Below are 20209 nucleotides of genomic sequence, written 5' to 3' on the forward strand. Positions count from 1 at the left end.
ACTTAAGAAAAGCTCCTTTGACAGTATCTGCTGATCAATGCGTAGTAACAAGTAGAAACTGCTTTTGTTCAAGACTCAGTAGTTCCTTAGAAGTATTTCACTTGAACTAGAAGCAAAGCCTAGATCAACTAACTCACAAAACCTTTCCATTGCACTATCCTAAAATCAACTAAAATAATGAGGCCTTTCTCCTGCAGAGGAGTCTAGGGGAATTCTGGGAGGCCTGAGTGAGCGTCCTCAGAAAAAGACAAGGAAAGATCTGCAACAACTCCTAAATTACAGAGGCTGACCCTCTGGAGGCCATGTGTGATAGAACCCACACGTGATACAGGTTAATAAACCACCCACCAGGGAGGCCAGAGGGCCCTGCAGCCTGGGTGATGTTCTAACATGAGGCTTTTGGAGAGAACGCTGAGGCACTGATGCAATCACTCCAAGCTGAATTATAAGACGCTTAGGTCTAAGAAATGATGCTAGAAACAATAAACAAAGATCATGGATGGCTATGAGAACTTTCCTATAATGTTGACTACCAAATCCCTTAAAATCAAAACAGAAAGAAGACTCTACTCTATAGGTAGTTTCAGGAGAAGGGACTCAAGTTAGATGAGAAGAGACTTCAAATGGAAAAGGACAGCAGGCCCATGTCCAGGGAGAATCACAGCTAAGAAAGCAAGATGCAAAAAGCACTGGCCTGGGGGACAAAACTCACCCAGCCAGCTTGTCAAGAGGTCCATGTGGTTCCCAAGCAGAAGCACTTACCTTTAGACAGTTTGTGAAAGATATAAATAACCTCACTAATGATTGCTGAGCAAAAACTTAATCCTAAGAGACTATCCTGCAAAACAATCTGCAGAAGATCCAAATACATAAGGCAGCTACATTTTGACAGACATAAAGGAGCTGGAGTTCCAGAATGCCTGGCCTCCCCTATGTCACAAATCAAGTGAAAGCTACAGTCAGAGGCTATGTAACTAACTCTTTGGTCTTGGATGTAGCCCAGGAAAAATAAAGCCATAAGAAAAATTACTACCATTTCTGAGTACCTACTCTGAAGGAAGTATTACTACAACTGATTTACAGCAGCTTTACAACTTGTCTAAGGAGAGTGCATACGACAGACCCTGAACTAGAATCCCATGGACATCTGATTCCAAAGTTTGAACAGGTCTATCACTACCTCCCTGGCTCTGATAGCAAAATACAACAGAAAGAGGACAAAATTAACAATCAAAAGAACTGACTGTCCTCCGGCCATAATACCTTGCTGCATGACCTTGAGCAAGTTGACTTCTCAGTTAAACAGAAAAATGACACCTGAAGTATACATTTACCTCACAGGTTTGTCAGGATCAAATGAGCCTAAGGTAAGAGGGGAAAAAGTGAGGCCACTCCCAAACCTTTTGCAGACAGATAGGTAGTTGATTGTTACTTTCGCTAGAGTTGGCGTGGACTTTTAGCAAGCACATTTAAGTGAGGTCATCTCTAAAACAGCACTTGATTTTGGAGACATTTTTAGAAACCATTAAAACACTGACCAAAACACTTACTGAGAATATACTATGTATAACAAACACAATGCAACACAGTGCCAAATAGATTAAAAATTATTGTTTTTAAGTATGGCTGAATTTTATTTTCCTATTTTTATACAATTTAGTCTTCTTCCCATAAATAAGAAATCTTAAGGCTAATTACAAGCAAATAAAATGCCCCAGAAACCCACCTCATCATATTAAGCATTACATTTCAAGAAGCATTCTGTACTGAACGTAATATCGGGCAATTTGTCTAACCAAGCCTATTAACCTGTCAAGTTTTTCTCACCTTCTACAACTTTGAAGCTCACTCTTTATCAGGATCTTTCTCATGCTTCCTCCACCTGAAAATCAAGCTGCCCTTTTAATAAAAACCTACAGAAATAAATGTATCCAAGGCCAATGTAAAGATTATAAATACCCCCCAAAACCTAGAACCCTTAAAAAGCCAACCTAAGACACATTTTTGACATGAACATCAGAAGGTAAACATGTTGGGAGCACCTTATTTTGACTTGATTTTTTTAAAAAGTCTAAGGCCAGGACTCATTTTTACGCCAAATGTAGACTCGGAACACAACAGCTCCTTCTTTGAGGAGGAGGAAAAAATTTGCAGTATATTTCCTATACAGTCAGCCAGCACCGTTCAAAGGTACTAACAACAGCTCTGGCCAGTGTGGCTCATTTGGTGGGAGTGTGATCCTGTAACCAAAAGGTTGTGGATTTGATTCCTGGTCAGGGCACATACTAAGTTGCAGGCATGTACAGTAGGCAACAAATCAGTGTTTTTATATCTCTCTCTCTCTCCCCCCTTCCTCTATCCCTTCCTCCGTCTCTAAAAACAATGGGGGAAAAATGTCCTCGGGTGCGGATTTAAATACAAAAAGGTACAAACAAACAAACAACTAACCACCCCAAAGTGTCTGCCATCTCCAAGACAGCCTCAGAAGTGAGCAAAACCACACAGATGCAGTACTGTAAGCAGAGCAAGGAGACCCTGTGCAGAAGGGCGCAATGAGAACAGCAGCTGCATTTGCTGTGCAACCTCAACTTCAAGCACAAGCAGTGGTTTACAGGGTGGCCCTCCCACACTGTGTATGGTGATCCACAACATGAGCAGCTGGAGAACCTTAAACCACTTGGTGCCCCAGCCATTAAATCTGCATCTCTGAGTATGGGAGTCCAGCACCAGTATTATTTAAAACTCCCCAGAAGATTCCAAGTGGAGCAACCAAAGTAGAGAACCAGAAGTCTGGTCTAGGAGATTGCTCCAAACTGTTGGAACAATCTTTATTAAGAAGTTAGGATGCCCCTGGAAATACCTGGAGAACTTTCAAAGGCATACCCACTTTCTCCACCTGGGAGGGAATCCCATCACTGCAGGGGAGGGAGTATCTCCATGCAGCTCACATTTTTCATCTTTTTTTTCTCCAATCCTTTCTTCCTCTGCCTCAGCTGACAACCCAGTCATTGACCCTGCCATTCCCATTCTCCACCTCTAGACCCAAAGTGTGTTTTGCATACTAACTAGTTGGTTAATCTAAAACCGCCAAAATAAAAACCTTATTTACCAAATAAAAACTACTAAATAGCAAATGGCTGCAATTAGCTCCAAGAAGTGACCAATTAATTTCCCAATCCCCAAATATTCTCTAGCAAAAAAGTCTCATTCTTAGCTAAATGAAAGATCATTTTTTTCCACTAAAAGCTCAAATCACAGATTATACAGAAACATACTTCTTCCATGCTACAAAAATCTACTAATCACTAAAAGGAAACATGGCCATGAACAGATAGATCATTTCCTTTTCTAAATGACAGCATTCACTTTCTCTACCTGAACTCTTCTAAACATGTTACAACTACCTCCACAATCTGGCTTAGTAAATTCATTTCCCCTACATAATACTCTTTACTTCGATCCTGCAACTATTACATAATCTAGAAGAAGGTGAATAAATATTCTACACAAAAAGAAATTTAAGGCAGGTGTTATATCTTATGAATCCAAACCACCAGGAGTTTCATGGAATCCTAGCCCCAACATCTGCTCATCTTTAAATGGATGTTTATTTACAGTAGAAACTGCTTTAGCTAATAAGAAAAATGCAAATACAATTTTTCTAAAAACCATTTAAAATAGGAAAAAAATGTCTGCACCACCAAAGTGAATTTATTGTTTCTAGCCTCAGTATCTAAAAACCCCTTGCCCCCATACACACATCCCTGCTTGTTAACCTTAGAAAAACACTTGTCTGAAGCTCTGAGGTCAAAGTTCAGGGAAAAGCCATGCTAGGGGGCACATAATCAGACCAGAGGTGCAGCTGTCTGGACACGTACTCCTGGCATATGCAGGGGACAGGGCCCAAGGTCCAGGCTACAAAGCTGCCTGGAGAGACTCTCAGGCCCTCACTCACCTGGCCTCGGGCTCTTTCTCAGTGTGGATTGAACAAAAGACTCTGAGGCTCCTACTACTGTTCTGCAGATTGCCTGCCAAGAATCAAATACTCGCACTCTGCCCATTCACATCCCTCCTGGTCCACAAGAAGACTGATAGCAGAAGTAACCTGCTGGTGGTCACAGAGCTCCATGTTAAGTACTGGCCCCTAGCTAGGTTTCTTCACCCTCAGTCCTCAGCAGGCTGGGCTCACCCTTCTTCTATAAAAGGTTCCCTGAATGAAAGATGAAGGCCTGGGGCTTCCCTTGAGATGACAAGCAGACAGAGACACCAAGACAAATATTGAAATCAGGATGATTTCACTTGTTGAAAAATCAATGCATTCCAAATAAATTATATACAGCTCATTGAGAAATGAATCCTGGTATCTCCTTTATTAAAAGCCAAGATACAAACAACAAACAAGTCATGGAAAAGATTCTGACCCTACTGCCCCAAACTCCTCCAACCAAAGGCTCCATGCTAAGAAATTTTCCTAACTATTCCTTTCTAGACATCACAACCAGCCCAGGAGAAAGAGAGCATGACACAGCTGAAAAAACCTAGGGGCAGAGGGTAGATCACTTGAACAAGGTCCCCTCCCAGGTATTAAGTAGAGTTTAAGTCTCTGTGTATCATGGGTCATCCTCCAGACTAAAAAGTACCTCCAAACTGAAAGCTTGGCAGGATGCCTGATTAGACAACCTAGCTGGCAAGGAATGCCCTTGGGTTATCACACTGGAATGACACAATCAGCAAGAGTGACACAATCTGATACTACTTCCAATTCCCTGCAGATAAACTCACCTTCCTGTTTGCATATAATAAAAGTTTGCAGTCACAAGACGGTCAGGAAACAATGCCTATTCTAAAAACCAGACCCAATAGTCTTGGTGTATGTATATTTAAATCAATAATCACATTTCTTTTACCTGAAAATCCTTCTGCTTCTAGAGGCATCAGGAGGAAAATGGCTGGAAGAGAAATGCTAAAGTCATGGAGAAGGTTGATTTGTCACAAGCAGGAATATATGAACCCTGCCCACTAGGGGAGAGAGTAGTGTCACTAAGCATTCTTTTATGCCTAGATGGAGCAGCAAGGGCAAGAGAGAGTGTAAGATGCATTCAGTGTTACCTAATGTTACATTTCACAGAGATCCGGGGGCTCTGTGTCAATCAGTAAAATGACTGCTGCCAAATCAGCTGCTCTGTGTAATCTTCAAAGGATTAAAGACTCTTCAGGGGCAGCACACCTTTTCTGTGAGGGGCCAGATAGTAAACACCTTAGGCTTTGTGGGCCAATTAGTCTATAGTGCATATTCTTTTTCAATGACCCTTTTTTCCATTTTTAAAATTATTTTTAAGTATATTTTATTGATTATGCTATTGCAGTTCTCCCAATTTTTCCCTATTTATCCCCCCCTCCACCCTGCATGCCCAAACCTCCAGCCTTCCCCACTCTCTTAGTTCACATTCATGGGTTGTACACATAAGTTTTTTGACTTTTCTATTCCCTACACCATTTTTAATCTCTCCCCATCTATTTAATGCCTACCAATTATGCTTCTTATTCCCTGCACTTTTCCCCCAATTCTTCCCCTCCTCCTCCCCACTGATAACCCTCCATGTGATGTCCATTTCTCTGATTCTGTTCCTGTTCTAGTTTCTTGCTTAGTTTTTTCTTTTCTTTTTTTTTTAAGGTTCAGTTGTTGATGCTTCTGAGTTGTCATTTTACCATTCACAGTTTTTGATCTTCTATTTCTTCAGTAAGTCCCTTTAACATTTCAATAAAGGCTTGGTGATGATGAACTCCTTTAACTTGACCTTCTCCAGGAAGCACTTTATCTGCCCTACCATTCTAAATGGTAGTTTTATCTGGATAGAGCAATCTTGGATGCAGGTCCTTGCATTTCATGACTTCGAATACTTCTTTCCAGACCCTTCTTGCCTATAAGGTCTCTTTTGAGAAATCAACTGATAGACTTTAACTCTTTTGTGGGTAACTGTTTTCTTTCCTCTTGCTACTTCTAAGATTCTCTCTTTACCTTTAATCTTGAGTAACTTAACGATGATGTGCCTTGATGTGTTCCTGTTAGGGCTGAATTTCTTTGGGATTCTCTGGGTTTCCTGAACCTCCTAGAAGTCTGTTTCCTTCGCCAGATTGGGGAAGTTCTCCATTATTTTTTCAAGTAAGTTTTCAACTTCTTCCTATTGTTCTTCTCCTTCTGGTACCCCTATGATTTGGATATTGGAATGTTTATAGTTGTCCCAGAGGTTCCTAAGCCTCTCCTCATTTTTTTGAATTCTTGTTTCTTCATTCTGTTCCAGATGGATGCTTATTTCTTCCTTTTGTTTCAGATCATTGATTTGAGTCCTGGTTTCCTTGCCTTCACTGTTGATTCCCTGTATATTTTGCTTTATTTCACTTTGGGTACCCTTCATTTGTTCCTTCATTTTCCAATGAAGCTCTATCATTTCTGTGAATATCCTGATAACCAGTGTTTTGAACTCTGCATCAGATAGGTTGGTTATCTCCTGGTTGCTTAGTTCTTTTTCTGGAGTTTTGACCTGCTCTTCCATTTGGGCCATATTTCTGTGTCTCAGAGCACCCATTCTGTTATAAGGGGGTGGGGCCTTAGGCATCCCTCTTTGCTGCTTTGTGGTACTATCTGTTGGGGAGGGGTCAGAGAGGGAACAACACAGTGTGGTTGGTTCTAGCTCCACTTTGCCATGTGAGACTGGGAGTTTCTCCCTCCATGGCAACCCCCAAGGTAGTTGACAGCTAGCTTGAGTCTTTAATTTCCCATTCAGCCATCCCCACCTCGCCTGTGCTGTCCACCACCTTGCCCAGGGTACTCTAAGCCAGCCTCACCTTGCTTGCTAGCCTGCGGCCTTGCCCACATGGTCCTCCACTTTGCCCTGGGTCCTCTCTGCCCACCCGGCTGCCTGTCTCCGTCCCACCTACCGGTCTGGTAAATGTTTCTTTAATGCTTTGGTTGTTGGAGTTCCATGTACTTTGATATTCTGGCACTTATAATTAATTGTTTTTAGACTGGCTGTTATCTTCCTTTTGGTTGTGTGAGGAAGCGAAGGGTTTCTCTACCTATACCTCCATCTTAACTGGAACCCCCAATGACCCTTTAAAAATGTAAAAACTCCCTCAACTCATGAGTGTACAAAAGTAGCAGACAAAAACAAGCCAAGGCAGCTGTAGTTTACCCATCCCCATGCTAGATAATCAAGATGGTCAAAACATGAAACTATGTCCCTCACCTATCATACTAGTAACACTGCCTAATCCCAATGAAGGAGGAACCAGTACCAGTTTGAGCAAAGGAGCTGTCTGTGACCTCGCAAATAATTACCATGCATCATTCAACAGCACCAACAATACCCCTCCCTCTTCCCCATCCTGCCAGGCTCCTTTCCCTGAACTCTAGCTGCAATCAGGGGAAAGAAACATGACAGTTTGAGTACTTTTAACACTGTACCCAGAGCTTTCTTCACTTAGGCTAGTCTCGTCTCCTCACCCAACACTCTAAAGAAGCTACTTTTATAGATGACAAAATGGAGACTTAACGAGTATATTGTACATGCTTTGACATGACTCTTAACAGTATCTTTTTAGATATGTTTCCTCGGGCAAGGGCAACAAAAGAAAAAATTTAAAACCTGAGACTACATTAAACTAAAAAGTTTTTTTGCACAATAAAAGAAACCATCAAAAAATGAAAAGACAACACACTGGCCCCGACCAGGTGGCTCAGTTGGTTGGAGCATCATCCCCTACACCAAAAGGTTGCGGGTTCCATCCCCAGTAGGGTGCGTATAAGAGGCAATCAATCAACATTTCTCTCACATTGATGTTTCTCTGTCTCCCCTTCCTCTCTCTCTTAAAAAAAAATCAACAATCCTCAGGTGAGGATTAAAACAAAACAAAGAAGAAAACATACTGAATGAGATAAGATACTTGACAATGATATACCCAACAAAAGGTTAATATCCAAACTCCATAGAAAACTGATACAACTTAACAAAAAAAAATAATCCAGTTAGGAAAAATGGGCAGAGGACCTGAATAAACACTTCTCCAGAGCACCTTCAGATGGTCAACATATATATAAAAACATGCTCAACACTCAATATCATCAATCATCAGGAAAATGCTAATTTAAAGCATAGTCCCACCTGCCACCTAACCTCCTAGGCTCACCTCATCATTACTTCTGTCCCACAGGGCCACTGGCATTCCTTCATTTCTGTTCCTTAATTAGACCCAAACTAACCTGAAACAATCTCATTGCTACTGAGAAAATCATAGTAAAAGCATTTTGTTCAATCCTTCCAAAACCTGTCACAATTTCTGGAGAATATCATAAGGAAAACTAAATGAGGAGACACAGGAATCCAGGACTGGAAAATGACTGAAAGAAAAGAAATAACCAAAGTTTAATATGAAGAAATATTACAAAAATCCTGACACCCACCAAGACAAAACAAGATGAACTGTTTATATTATGTCAGTCTGCTGACCACCTTGTACACTACTACCAATTTCCATTCTGTTCTCTCCAATCATACTCCCCTGAACCACACACCTCTTCCATGGGTGGGTTATGCTGGCTAGAACACTAAAATGCCTCCAAAAGAGTAAATAACGTAACATGACTTTTTGTTGCTTTTGGTTGCTTTTCTCCATTTTGTCATACAGGCATAATATACTGATGTTTTACTGAAGTAGTGGTAAATCAATTAAAAGCACAGTATGTTGTCCCTTCCTACAATAAACTGCTGGAGGAATGTGAAATAGTGCAGTCACTTCCAAAAGCAACTGGGCAATTTCTCAAGAAGTTAAAACACAAAACCACCACATGACCCAGAAACTCAATTCCCAAGAAAACTGAAAACACACATCCACACAGAGACATACACACTAACATTCATAGCAACATTATTCACAATAGCCTAGCACTGGAAACAATCCGAATGCCCATCAACTGGTGAATGGATAGACAAAATGTGACACACCTCCACAATGGAATAATATTCATCAATAAATGGGGGCAAACTATCTATACATGCTATATCATGAACCCCAAAACACTATGCTAAGTGGAAGAAGTCAGTCACAAGAGATTAAATTCTGTATGATTCCATTTATATGAAATGTCTGGAAAAGGCAAAATGATATAGACAAAAAGCAAATCAGGGGTTTTCTGGGGCTGAGAATAAGGGATGATACTGGAGGTTGAAATATTCTGAACAAATCTGTGGTAATGGCTGCACCACCTGGTAAATTACTAAAAATCACTAACTTGTATACCTGTAAGACGGCATTTTTATGACATGTAAAATATGTTACAACAAACCTTTGTAAAAAGAAAGCACAGATTATAAGTCTTTATAAAGTCAAAGACTTCATTCAGTTCATCTTAACCTAACATCTAGCAAAATTTCTACCTGACACAGAGTGAGCGCTAAAATGTCCATGAATGAATAACTTTTTGAAAAACAAAGTTTTGTCTTTTCCATTACTTCATGGTTTGCCAAGACTTCACATCCTAATCTACTCTTCTATCCAATAGAACCCCAAAACAGAACAGCTCATAAAAGTCTCAAAGCATGTTCAGGAAGCTCCAAGCTGATCAAAACATGACCCCAACACTTCAAGATGTATCCTGACCAACTATTTATGAAGTGCAATAGTTGCCTCTGTTCAAAGTCTTAAAAAAAACTGTTTCAAACTGTTTCCTATGTTTTCATAATAGCAATATTATGGTAACCTTTGGGGCTGTCAAATAGAAAACAAAGCATGATACAAGTAAGATTGGATTCAGAAAAGGTGAAGGTTTGGGAAAATTATACTCTAACTTAAAATAATTCTTATATTTTCAGGAAAGATACTATTTTTTTACTTAGAAGCAGCCAATTTAATAAAGGTAGCAGGTACTGTCCCAAGGGAATTAAATAAATACGAGAAGCAAGCAAATGACTCACTTGGGTTCTGTGTTGTTTTATGTGTACCAAATAGCTCCCAAGAGGAATTTGTTTCAGTAGACCCTAACTATTGAATATCAAGGAAGGAAAATACCAATCTTGCTTTGAAATGAAAGATTTTATTTTCATATCCAGTACTGCAGCAATAATGAGTAAAAATGTATTGCCACCTAGAATTCCACATGATATGTCCTACTTAATCCCAGGTTTCAGTCACACCAGTATCAGTCAGGCAGATATAGAAACATAATACATTTCTTTATGTAGAAGTGTGAAGTATAGTGGTTACAGTGTAGGCTCTTGAGACAAACTAGCTCAAATCTTGTCTCTACCACTGATTTGCTTTGATCTGGGGCAATTCATCTAATCTTTGTGTTCTGATTTGCTTAACTTTGAAAAGGTGAAGATTCAATGATTCAACTTCCTTTAAATTTAATCACAGGCTATTTATAGCTTACTTCTTATCCCAGCTTGAACACTAAGGTCGTCACAAGACTGCATTGTTTTCTGGACACGGTAATAGCTCTCATGATTTAGTATTTTCTTGGCACCCCATCCCACTACTCCAGTATAGACTGGTATTCATCCATTCTGAAGCACTGTAAATAAAGATCTAAATAAGCAACCTTTTGGAAGGTGTGAAAACCTAAGTAAATATTGCTGAATCAAGACCATTCCAGCCAACTTTGTATTGTCTATTAGGTAAGGGCAAAAAAGCATATATATCAATCTCTAATAGCAGATTAGTTCCAACTTCCTCCCAGCCTTGCATTTTTACTGATGGTAACTAAAACTGAGCCAACCTCACAGATTATGGATTCAATTGTACTGTGGTTATTCCTCACAACCATCCTATCGATGACTTCTTTGATGCAAGACACAGCATAATACAGTTCATTTACTTCAGATTAAGAAAGACACATTAAAACTCACATGGCTGAGCTTAATAAAAACTCAGGTTTCCTAGCTACTAATTTCTATTACACCTATCTGTATCAAATTCCCTTTTACCATTTTAAAAAGGCTTAAAATATTTTACCTTAAGTAACTTTTTATTCCAGTTATTTTTCAGGATGTTGAGGAGTTTGTTCCTTTTGGAAATAGAGGAAAAATTAATTCTGACCATGAGTGCTACAGCATGAGCTTCTTTAGGCTACTTACTAATAAAGTCAGATTACAATTACAAAAAATAACACATTTTATGCACACACATATGTACCATAAACACGTAAGTGCAGACATATTTGGGAGGGGGAGAGCTAAGAAAACCTGCTCTAAAAAACCACTGGTTCCACATAAACAGTAACTCATTCAAGAGGAAAGAGTCAACTACTTTTCAACTCAAAATGTTTTAAAATTATGTGATCACTTTAAAATATGGCTCTGCTTCATGCCTCACAGGGAGAAGAAATTCCATCCCTCAGTATCTAGGATCGCACCCTTGGGCTACTGGTGCTAACAGCACAGGGCCCTTTGAGAGTGACCTGAGACCTCCAGTAACTAGGTGAGCAGCCTCCAACCACATCCCAACCTGCTTCACAGATAACTACAGACAGCCTGTGTAACTAAGGCCAGGAAATGAGGCAGTTTCACTTTTAAGTGCTTCATTTTTTTCTTAAAAAAGACAATATGGAGGAAAGCATTCTGAATGACACAATGGGATTTTTTTAAGGACTTCAGATTCTTCACTGACAAATGGAAAGAGCCCAAACCTCACAACTTCCTTTCCTGTTAACAGTCAATGAATGGCCTAAGTCTGCTTAATATGCCATTTACCTTATATTGGAAACAAAACAAATCAAAGAAAAATAACAATGCACTTGAAAAGCAAAAATCAAGCACCAACAACCACCCCACCCTCAAAAGAACCTCAAATAAGCAAGTATGGTAAGCTCAAAGTCTACCTAATTGTAGTACATGCTAATAAAAGACTACTAATACAGATCATTGTTAGAATTAAAAATCAAATCAACTATTTATAAGGGGGGACCCCAAAAAATCAGAATTATTGTCAGGATGGGCAGGGTAGGACAAAATGGAGGCTGAACTACAATCCGGAAAAGACAGCTGACGTCAAACCAGAGAGCCGAAAGGGCGGGCTTTGCCAAAACAGATATCCGCATAGCGGATAGCAACCTGAACCACCAATGACATAATTGCCGCTTTGTTCAATGGGGACTAATCCCTAGTGAAGAGAGCCAACCCAAATAAAACCCTGCCATATTCTCTGCTTGGGCATGACTTCCCCGGCCCCATTCTGCGACCGGAGAACCTTACCTGGGGGCACAAACCCCAATAAAGCTCTACACTGCCTAACTTTGTGGCTGATTGGCATTTCTTCCTCCGCAGAGCCTGAGAAAACCTTTCAATTATCTTCTGGCCAGCAGGCCCCTTGTACTACAGGCTTCTCTGGTGATGTGAGTGTTCTAGGAAGCCATCTGTATCAGTGTACCAGCTTGCTGTGAGAAGTCACTTCAGTTCATTTTCTGAAGACTCAACAAGTTTGCCCATTTCATAATGGGTAATTTACAAGCACACTTGCCCACACTGTGCTGAGTGTTCAGCAGTTTTTTGCCTGCGTAACTCTCCCTATTCACCTGATCTCACCTGGAGGAATTTCCCCCCTCTATTTTGTTTCTCCAGATGACAAAAAGTCCTCAAGGGGAAATGTTTTGACAATGTGGAAGAGATGAAACAAAATAAAACACAGCAGAAGCACTAAAGGGAATCAAATTTCAGTTGAAAAACTGTTTTGAGCATTGGAACATAACATCTCAATAGGTGTACTGCATCAAATGTAAAGTACTTTGAAGGATGCTGAAGTTTAAACATGTAAGAATACACAATTTTTTATAAATAAAGTCCAGTTTTGGGGGGTCCCCCTCATATACATAAAAAGCATAAAAAACCACGCTGGCTGTTGTAGCTCAGTGGATTGAGTGTAGGCTGCAAACTAAAGGGTTGTCAGTTCGATTCCCAGTCAGTGCATATGCCTGGTTTGCAAGCCAAGTCCCCCAGTGGGGGCCACGTGAGAAGCAACCACACAATGTCTCTCCCTCTCATTCTCCCCCCTTCCTCTCTCTCTAAAAATAAATAAATAAAATATTTTTAAGCATAAAAACCTCTGACATCCCAAACAATAAAAGATCTTCTGATCCAGAATATTTTTCCCAGTTCAGAGATATATATTCATCTTCGATTAAGTGTTAAACAGAACAATTACAAGGGAAAAAAACCATCAAATCTGCCAAAGAGAACCCATTCTAACTGGACCCCTAAACCCAACAGATGCTCAATGAACGGTCTGTGTCTTTCCTTAAAATCCAAAAGAGGAAACATGATATAAATAACAACTCACAGGGGTCACCAGGCAAAGAATGGGGGAGGGGGTACCCTACAGTGATAAGCAAGTTCTCAGAGGCAGGAGGAGCACAGGAAAGCAAAAGCAAGGTGAGCTGACAGGGAGAGGTGGTTGGAAAGCTGCCAAGAAGAAGCTTAGTATTATTAATGCAGATCTTAAATTTTAAACCAGAGTTTATTTACATTTGATGCAGAAGCAACAGGAAGCCACCAAAGGTTCTTAAGCAGGGAATGACAATGCAAAAACTACCATTAAAAGTGGAAGATTATCAGGTTCAGGATTTTCCAAAAGAACCAAGGAATGCTAGTTCTGACAGATGCATTTCTTAAGATCATAAAGACATGCCTTCCTCTACACCTCAACAGTTGTGTAATACATGATAAAATAGTAAAGATGCTAACAGTTCTTACAATTAAAAGCCTATTCAACTCCTAAAGTGAGACCAATGGTTCCAAGTCAGTCTTCTGAAATACAAGCCATACATAGGTCCCAAGAATTGTTTCTACTGAGGTGCTTTTCAGTGGGGATCACTGTAGTACGCTCCACAGTGGAGAGAAATAGGGTTTTAAGGAGTTTTAATTCTCCTGCAGTGGTTCTAATATTAGAAAATTTGTTAGAAACAGAAAACCCCATCCCAGACCTACAGACCAGCAGTCCGCCTCCAGGTAATGAAGATAAATGCTAAAATCTGAAAACTACTATGCTAGATTTACAGGGTATTTTTTCAGTTAATATTGCTTCACAGTTCAAAAAAACCTAAGCAATACCTGAAAGGCAATACACAGAGGAAGGCCTAAGGGCTTTATCTCTAGAGAGAACAGATCAAAAGAGGAACAGGGAAAACATCAAAAGCCCAAGTCACCACCCCCCACACAATCCTACCTTCCAAGATGCCAATTAAAAATAATACAGGAGCAGTAACAAAATCTTCTTTAAAAGTCAAAAAAAATAGTGGAAATAAAAGTGCCTAAAAATACCATCCGTTATTAGCACTGAACTGAGCCGGTTTCAATGAAGCTGTATGCAAAGTGAAATAGGAGCCCATGGGGGCCCAGACAGTGGAGAAGTAGGATCTGAAATGGTTGGTAGGAGGCATTCTGGTGTAAAGAAACAAAAGAACACAAACGGCTGGCACCAAAAGTTAGAGCTCTAATACCAATGGGGCTGTGTTTTCTCTGATGGGCCCTGGGCAAGCTTCCAGAGCCTCAGGATTGTCCTCCATAAAACTAGTGTAACAGCAGCACTATGGATTACCCAATGCCATAAGCAGCCTACCACAGTGCCTGGCCTACAGGAGGAAATAAAATTCGTTTCCCATCCTACAAGATTTCCACTAAGACCAACAAATTTTTATTGTATTGTCACCAATACAGCAAGCCAAAGGTATGTTTACTTTTCCAATTTTCTATTCGGTAACACAATGAAGCAGAAAGAAAAACAAAAACCTCTAGCAGTAGGAAGTGCTGAGTAAATGAATAGTTCTTTGTACTTGCACATCTTTATTTTTTACACCTTTATTTCTGAAAATATTTTATTGATTATGCTATTACAGTTGTCCTGGTTTTCCCCCACTTTACCACCCTCCACCCAGCACCTCCCACTCCCTCAGGCAATCCCCCACCATTGTTCATATCCATGGGTCATGCAAGTAAGTTCTTTGGCTACTCCATTTCCTATACTGTATTCCACATCCCCATGGCTATTGTGCAACTGCCTATTGGTACTTCTTAATACCCTCACCTTTTCACCCATTCCCCCACACCCACCTCCCATCTGGCAAAACACTCTCCATGTCCAAGATTCTGTACTGTTCTTCTTGTTTGCTTAGTTTGTTTTTTTAGATTCAGTTGTTAATAGATTTGTATTTTTTGACATTGTATTGTTCATAGTTTTGATGTTCTTCTTTTTCTTAATAAGTCCCTTTAACATTTCATATAATTGTTTGGTGATGATAAATTCCGTTTTTCTTGCCTGGGAAGCTCTTTATTTGCCCTTTTATTTTACATGACAGCTTTACTGGGTAGAGCAATCTTTGCTGTAAGTACCTGCTTTTCATAACTTTGAATATTTCTTGCCAACCCCTTCTAGCCTGTAAGGACATGGCAAGAAATATTCAAAGTTATGAAAAGCAAGTTTCCCTTGAGAAATCAGCTGACAGTATTATCGAAACTCCCATGTAGGTAATCTGATTTTTCTCTTGCTGCTTATAAGATTCTCTTTATCTTTAACCTAAGGGATTTTAATTATGACATATCTTGGCATGGACCTCTTTGCATCCATCCTGCTGGGTACTCTCTGTGCTTCCTGGACTTATATGTCTATTTCCCTCACCAGGTTAGGGAGGTTTTCTTTCACTATTTTTTCTAATAGATTTCCAATTTCTTGCTCTTTCTCTTCTTCTTCTGGCACTCCTGTGATGCAAATGTTGGACATTGTGAAGTTGTTGGACAATCCAGCAGTTGCTTATACCACCCTCACTTTTTATTGGATTCTTTTTTCTTCTTGTTGTTCTGATTGTTTTTTGCTTCCGTAGGTTCCATATCATTGACTTGATTCTTGGCTTTATCCTCTCTACTGTTGTTTCCCTGTAAATTGTTCTTTATTTCAATCAGTATTTACTTTGTTTCTGACTGGATCTTTTTTATGCTGTTGAGGTCCTTGAGCATCCTTATAAATGTCACAGGTGGGCACAGGTAACCAGGTTCTTGGAGATCAGGACAAAGAACTGAACTGAACACCCAGAGTTTATAGCAGAGAACAGCAGGCCAACTCCAAGCAGAGATTGACCTCATGGGCTGGAGGTATTCTATTCTTATAGGGTGGATCCTTCCAGGCTAGTTTTGGTGGGCTTTTACTGCACATATACAAGTAATTGTATTACTTTAAAGCTACTGTGCACGTGGTTGGTCTCCCATGATTTTCCGATTGGCCAATGGAGAAGGGGTCACGCAATGTTACAGAATGGACCCTCCCTTCTCCTGGGGTCCTCTGTACCAGGTTCACCTTGCCTACCGCCAGGGAATTATAACTCTCCATGTTAGAGATTGGTGAAAAGGAAAGGAATTATTTATTCAAAAGTTATACAAACTTAAGAGTAATGACTTAAGTCTTCATTAAAATTCCAAAGTCCTTTAAAGCATCCACTAACATACACAGTCCTTCCTTCCCCACTTTGCTCGGCCTGGGCTACCGTATCTCAGGAAAAGAAATAGAAGTCTGTGGCTCAGGTAGCCCCTGGCTCTTCCCAGTAATCTGTGCTCGGCTGGCAGGCCTCCCTCGGTTCATAGCACCATCAGCTGTGTCACAGGGATCTCTAGTTCTTAATACAAAACTACATGGCACCGTCTCATGGCCCACCAGCAAGAGCCCATTCACCCCTTTCCTTCCTGCAGTGTCTCTCCTACATTCTTTGAACTGCTAAAGACAGAGCTCTGCACCGCAGCTACATCTTGCTTGCTGGCTTCCTAAGCTGCATCACAAAGAGACACCCATGGCCGAGTGGTTCGCCCCTGCCATAACCACGTGGTTCTACTTGTCACAGCTGCTGTGCCTGGGTTTAAATCCCGGCGCCAATATTCTTCTGCAGCCCCATTTCCGATTCCTTGCACAATCAGCTACACTTGCCAGCATTCCCATTATTTTTCCAGCTTTTCTGGGCTGCCACAATAAATCCAGGCAGGCATGGCCTTGTGGTGTGGAGCCAAATATCTCCAAGCTCTTATGCAGGCTCTGTAACCAGGGGTAGTTGCCTCCCAGTTATATCATGGGTTGAAGTCACTCCCTTCTCCCTGGCTCAGAGCATGGCTACAGCTATTTAACATGCCTATGAAACCAGTTAAAGGTTATAGATATGTTAAATGACCATCCTAGAGGTTATCCGCAAAACTGTTGCTACGCAAAACAACTCTCCATGGCCCTGCTCCATGTGTCCCACCACCCCAGTTCAGACTTGTGGGGGTAAGAACACCCATATTTTTAATATTTCTTGGACACCTTGAGTTCTGGACCCCATTACAAACCTTCTTTCGGGGGACCCCTGGTTGCACCCTCTTACATAACCAGTGTTTTCAACTCTGCACCTGCTAGATTGCTTATCTCCATTTTATTTAGGTTTTTTCCTAGAACTTGGATCTTTCATTTGGGTCATGCTTTTCTCCTCATTTTGTCAGCCTGTGTTTGTTTCTATATATTAGGTACAGCTGCTTTGACTCCATGTCTTGTAGTGTGTCTTAATGTAGTAGGTGTTCTGTAGGGTCCAGTGGCACAGCCACCCATATCATCCAAGCTGGGTAATCGAGGTATGCCCTTCGTGTGAGCTGAGTATACCCTACTCTTGTAGTTGAGTTTTGGTTGCTGTTGACAGACCAATGAGAGGGATTTGCCCAAGCCAGTCAGCTGCAAGGACTGGTTGTGACCACTGACCACTTACCTCCACCCTCTGTGGAGAAGCAGCTCTGTGGAGAGGCAGGGTGGCGGTGCTCTGAAGTGGTCTGTAGCAGTCCACTGGGTACACTGGCCCTGGGGTTTCCCAGGTGGTGCAGGCCAGCCACCCCCCCTGTGTTTTGCCTGGGGACATGCTGCCTGAGCTACAAAGCAATCTGAGCCCTGGTTGGTGTGGCTCAGTGGATTGAGCACCAGCCTGTGAACCAAAGGGTCAGTGGTTCAATTCCTAGTCAGGGCTCATGCCTGGGTTGTGGGCCAAGTCCCCAGTGGGGGGTGGGGGGACATGAGAAGCAACCACACACTGATGATTCTTTCCCTCCCTCCCTTCCCCTCTCTCTAGGAAAAAAAGTTTTTTTAATTTTAAAGAAAAAACAAATAAATGAATGAATAAACAAACAAACAAATAAATAAATAAACAGAGCAAGCAATCTGAGATGGCTGCTACCTGTGCTTGGTTTAGAAATTCCCAGGCAAAACCAAGCTGTGACTCTAGGCCAGCTTCTGCTGGTGCCTGGCTTTGAGCTCACTGGGGCCTGCTGTTGCTAGTTTGATATGATTTAGGAAGTTGGGAAGCAAGAGCCAAGACCAATTATTCATATGGAAAAGCAGTTGGGGTGGCCCATAAGTTGGGCAGGGCAGAGTAGCTGGGGATCTCCAAACTTAGTGAAACAGTGTTAGCCAGGTTGACTGAGTTTCAGATATAGCACCAGCAGCAGGCTCTGTGAGGAGAGGGTTTAAAAAAGGGACAATGGCCTCTGTTCACCACGATGCCAGATACTTCAGTTTCTCCCTATATGCCACCGATACCCCTCAAGCTGTCACCTGGCACTAGAGCTCAGAGGAAGTAAGTGTGAGCAGGTGAGTCCCTGAATGGGTTCTTTAAGAGGATCTGCTTGGGACTCCAGAAGTTTATTCCACTGACTCAATCCCTGCTGGTTTTTGCAGCCAGAAATTGTGGGGACTTATCTTCCTGGCACTAGAACCCTGGGCTGGGGGCCTGGTGTGGTCCTGGGCCGCCTCGCTCCCAAGATACCTCTGCCGAATTTTTACCACCACACTGGGTGAGAGATTAGCTTGTTCCATGTCTACACCCCTCCTACCAGTCTGGGTGATATAGTTTCATTAATCCCATAGTTGTTACTCAATTTCTGATGGTTCTGAATGATGGCTGTTCTACTTTAGCTGTAATTTTGACATAGTTGTGCAAGGAGGCAAGCAATTTCTGCCTACACCACCATGTTTTTAAAATATATTTTATTGATTATGCCATTACAGTTGCCCCATTCCTCCCCCTTCATTCCCCTCCACCCTGCACACCCCCTCCCACCACGTTCCCCCCTTTAGTTCACGTCCATGTGTCATAAGTTCTTTAGCTTCTACATTTCCTGCACTACCTTTGCCCTCCCGTCTATTTTCTCCCCATCATCTATGCTACTTATTCTCTGTACCTTCTCCCCTCTTCTCCTCCTTCCACTCCCCTGTTGCTAACCCTCCATGTGATCTCCATTTCTATGGTTCTGCTCCTGATCCAGCTGTCCTTAGTTTGCTTTTGCTTAGGTGTGGTTGTTAATAACTGCGAGTTTGCTGTCCTTTCACTGTTCATATTTTTTATATTCTTTTTCTTAGATAAGTCCCTTTGACATTTCACATAGTAAGAACTTGGTGATGATGAACCCCTTGAATTTGATCTTATCTGAGAAGGACTTTATCTGCCCTTCCATTCTAAGTGAAAGCTTTGCTGGATAGAGCAATCTTGGATGTAGGTCCTTGCATTTCATGACTTGGAATACTTCTTTCCAGCCCCTTCTTGCCTGTAAGGTTCCTTTGGTGAAATCAGCTGACAGTCTGATGGGAGCTCCTTTGTAGGTGACTGTCCCCTTATCTCTTGCTGCTTCTAGAATTCTCTCCTTCATTTTAATCTTGGCTAATGTAATTATGATGTACCTTGGTGTGTTCCTTCTTGGGTCCAATTTCTTTGGGACTCTCTGAGCTTCCTGGACTTCCTGAAAGTCTATTTCCTTTGCCAGACTGGGGAAGTTCTCCTTTATTATTTGTTCAAATAACTGTTCCACTTGTTGCTCTTCCTTTCCTCCTCCTGGTACCCCTATGATTCGGATGTCGGAATGTTTAAAGATGTCCTGGAGGCTCCTAAGCCTCTCCTCATTGTTTTGAATTGTTTCTTCATTCTTTTCTGTTTGGTTGTTTCTTTCTTCCTTCTGGTCCACTCCCTTGATTTGAGTCCCAGTTTCCTTCCCATCACTATTGGTTTCCTGTGCATTTCCCTTCATTTCAATTAGTTTAGCCTTCATTTGTTCCTCTAATTTGTGACTATAATCGACCAGTTCTGTGAGCATCCTGATCACCAGTATTTTAAACTGTGCATCTGATAGGTTGGCTATCTCTTGGTCGCTTAGAGGTATTGACTCTGGGGCTT

At 41.3% G+C, this 20209-nt stretch overlaps 1 protein-coding gene across 3 annotated transcripts in view; it reads right to left on the bottom strand.

The window, feature by feature from the left end:
- The window catches only part of STK24 (serine/threonine kinase 24), a 120714-nt gene that overhangs the window by 88629 nt on the left and 11876 nt on the right, over positions 1 to 20209 (bottom strand). The window lies entirely within an intron of this gene.

Source organism: Sturnira hondurensis, unplaced genomic scaffold (genome assembly GCF_014824575.4).
Source record: "Sturnira hondurensis isolate 20B ecotype Veracruz unplaced genomic scaffold, ASM1482457v3 Scaffold0004821, whole genome shotgun sequence".
NCBI lineage: Eukaryota > Metazoa > Chordata > Mammalia > Chiroptera > Phyllostomidae > Sturnira > Sturnira hondurensis.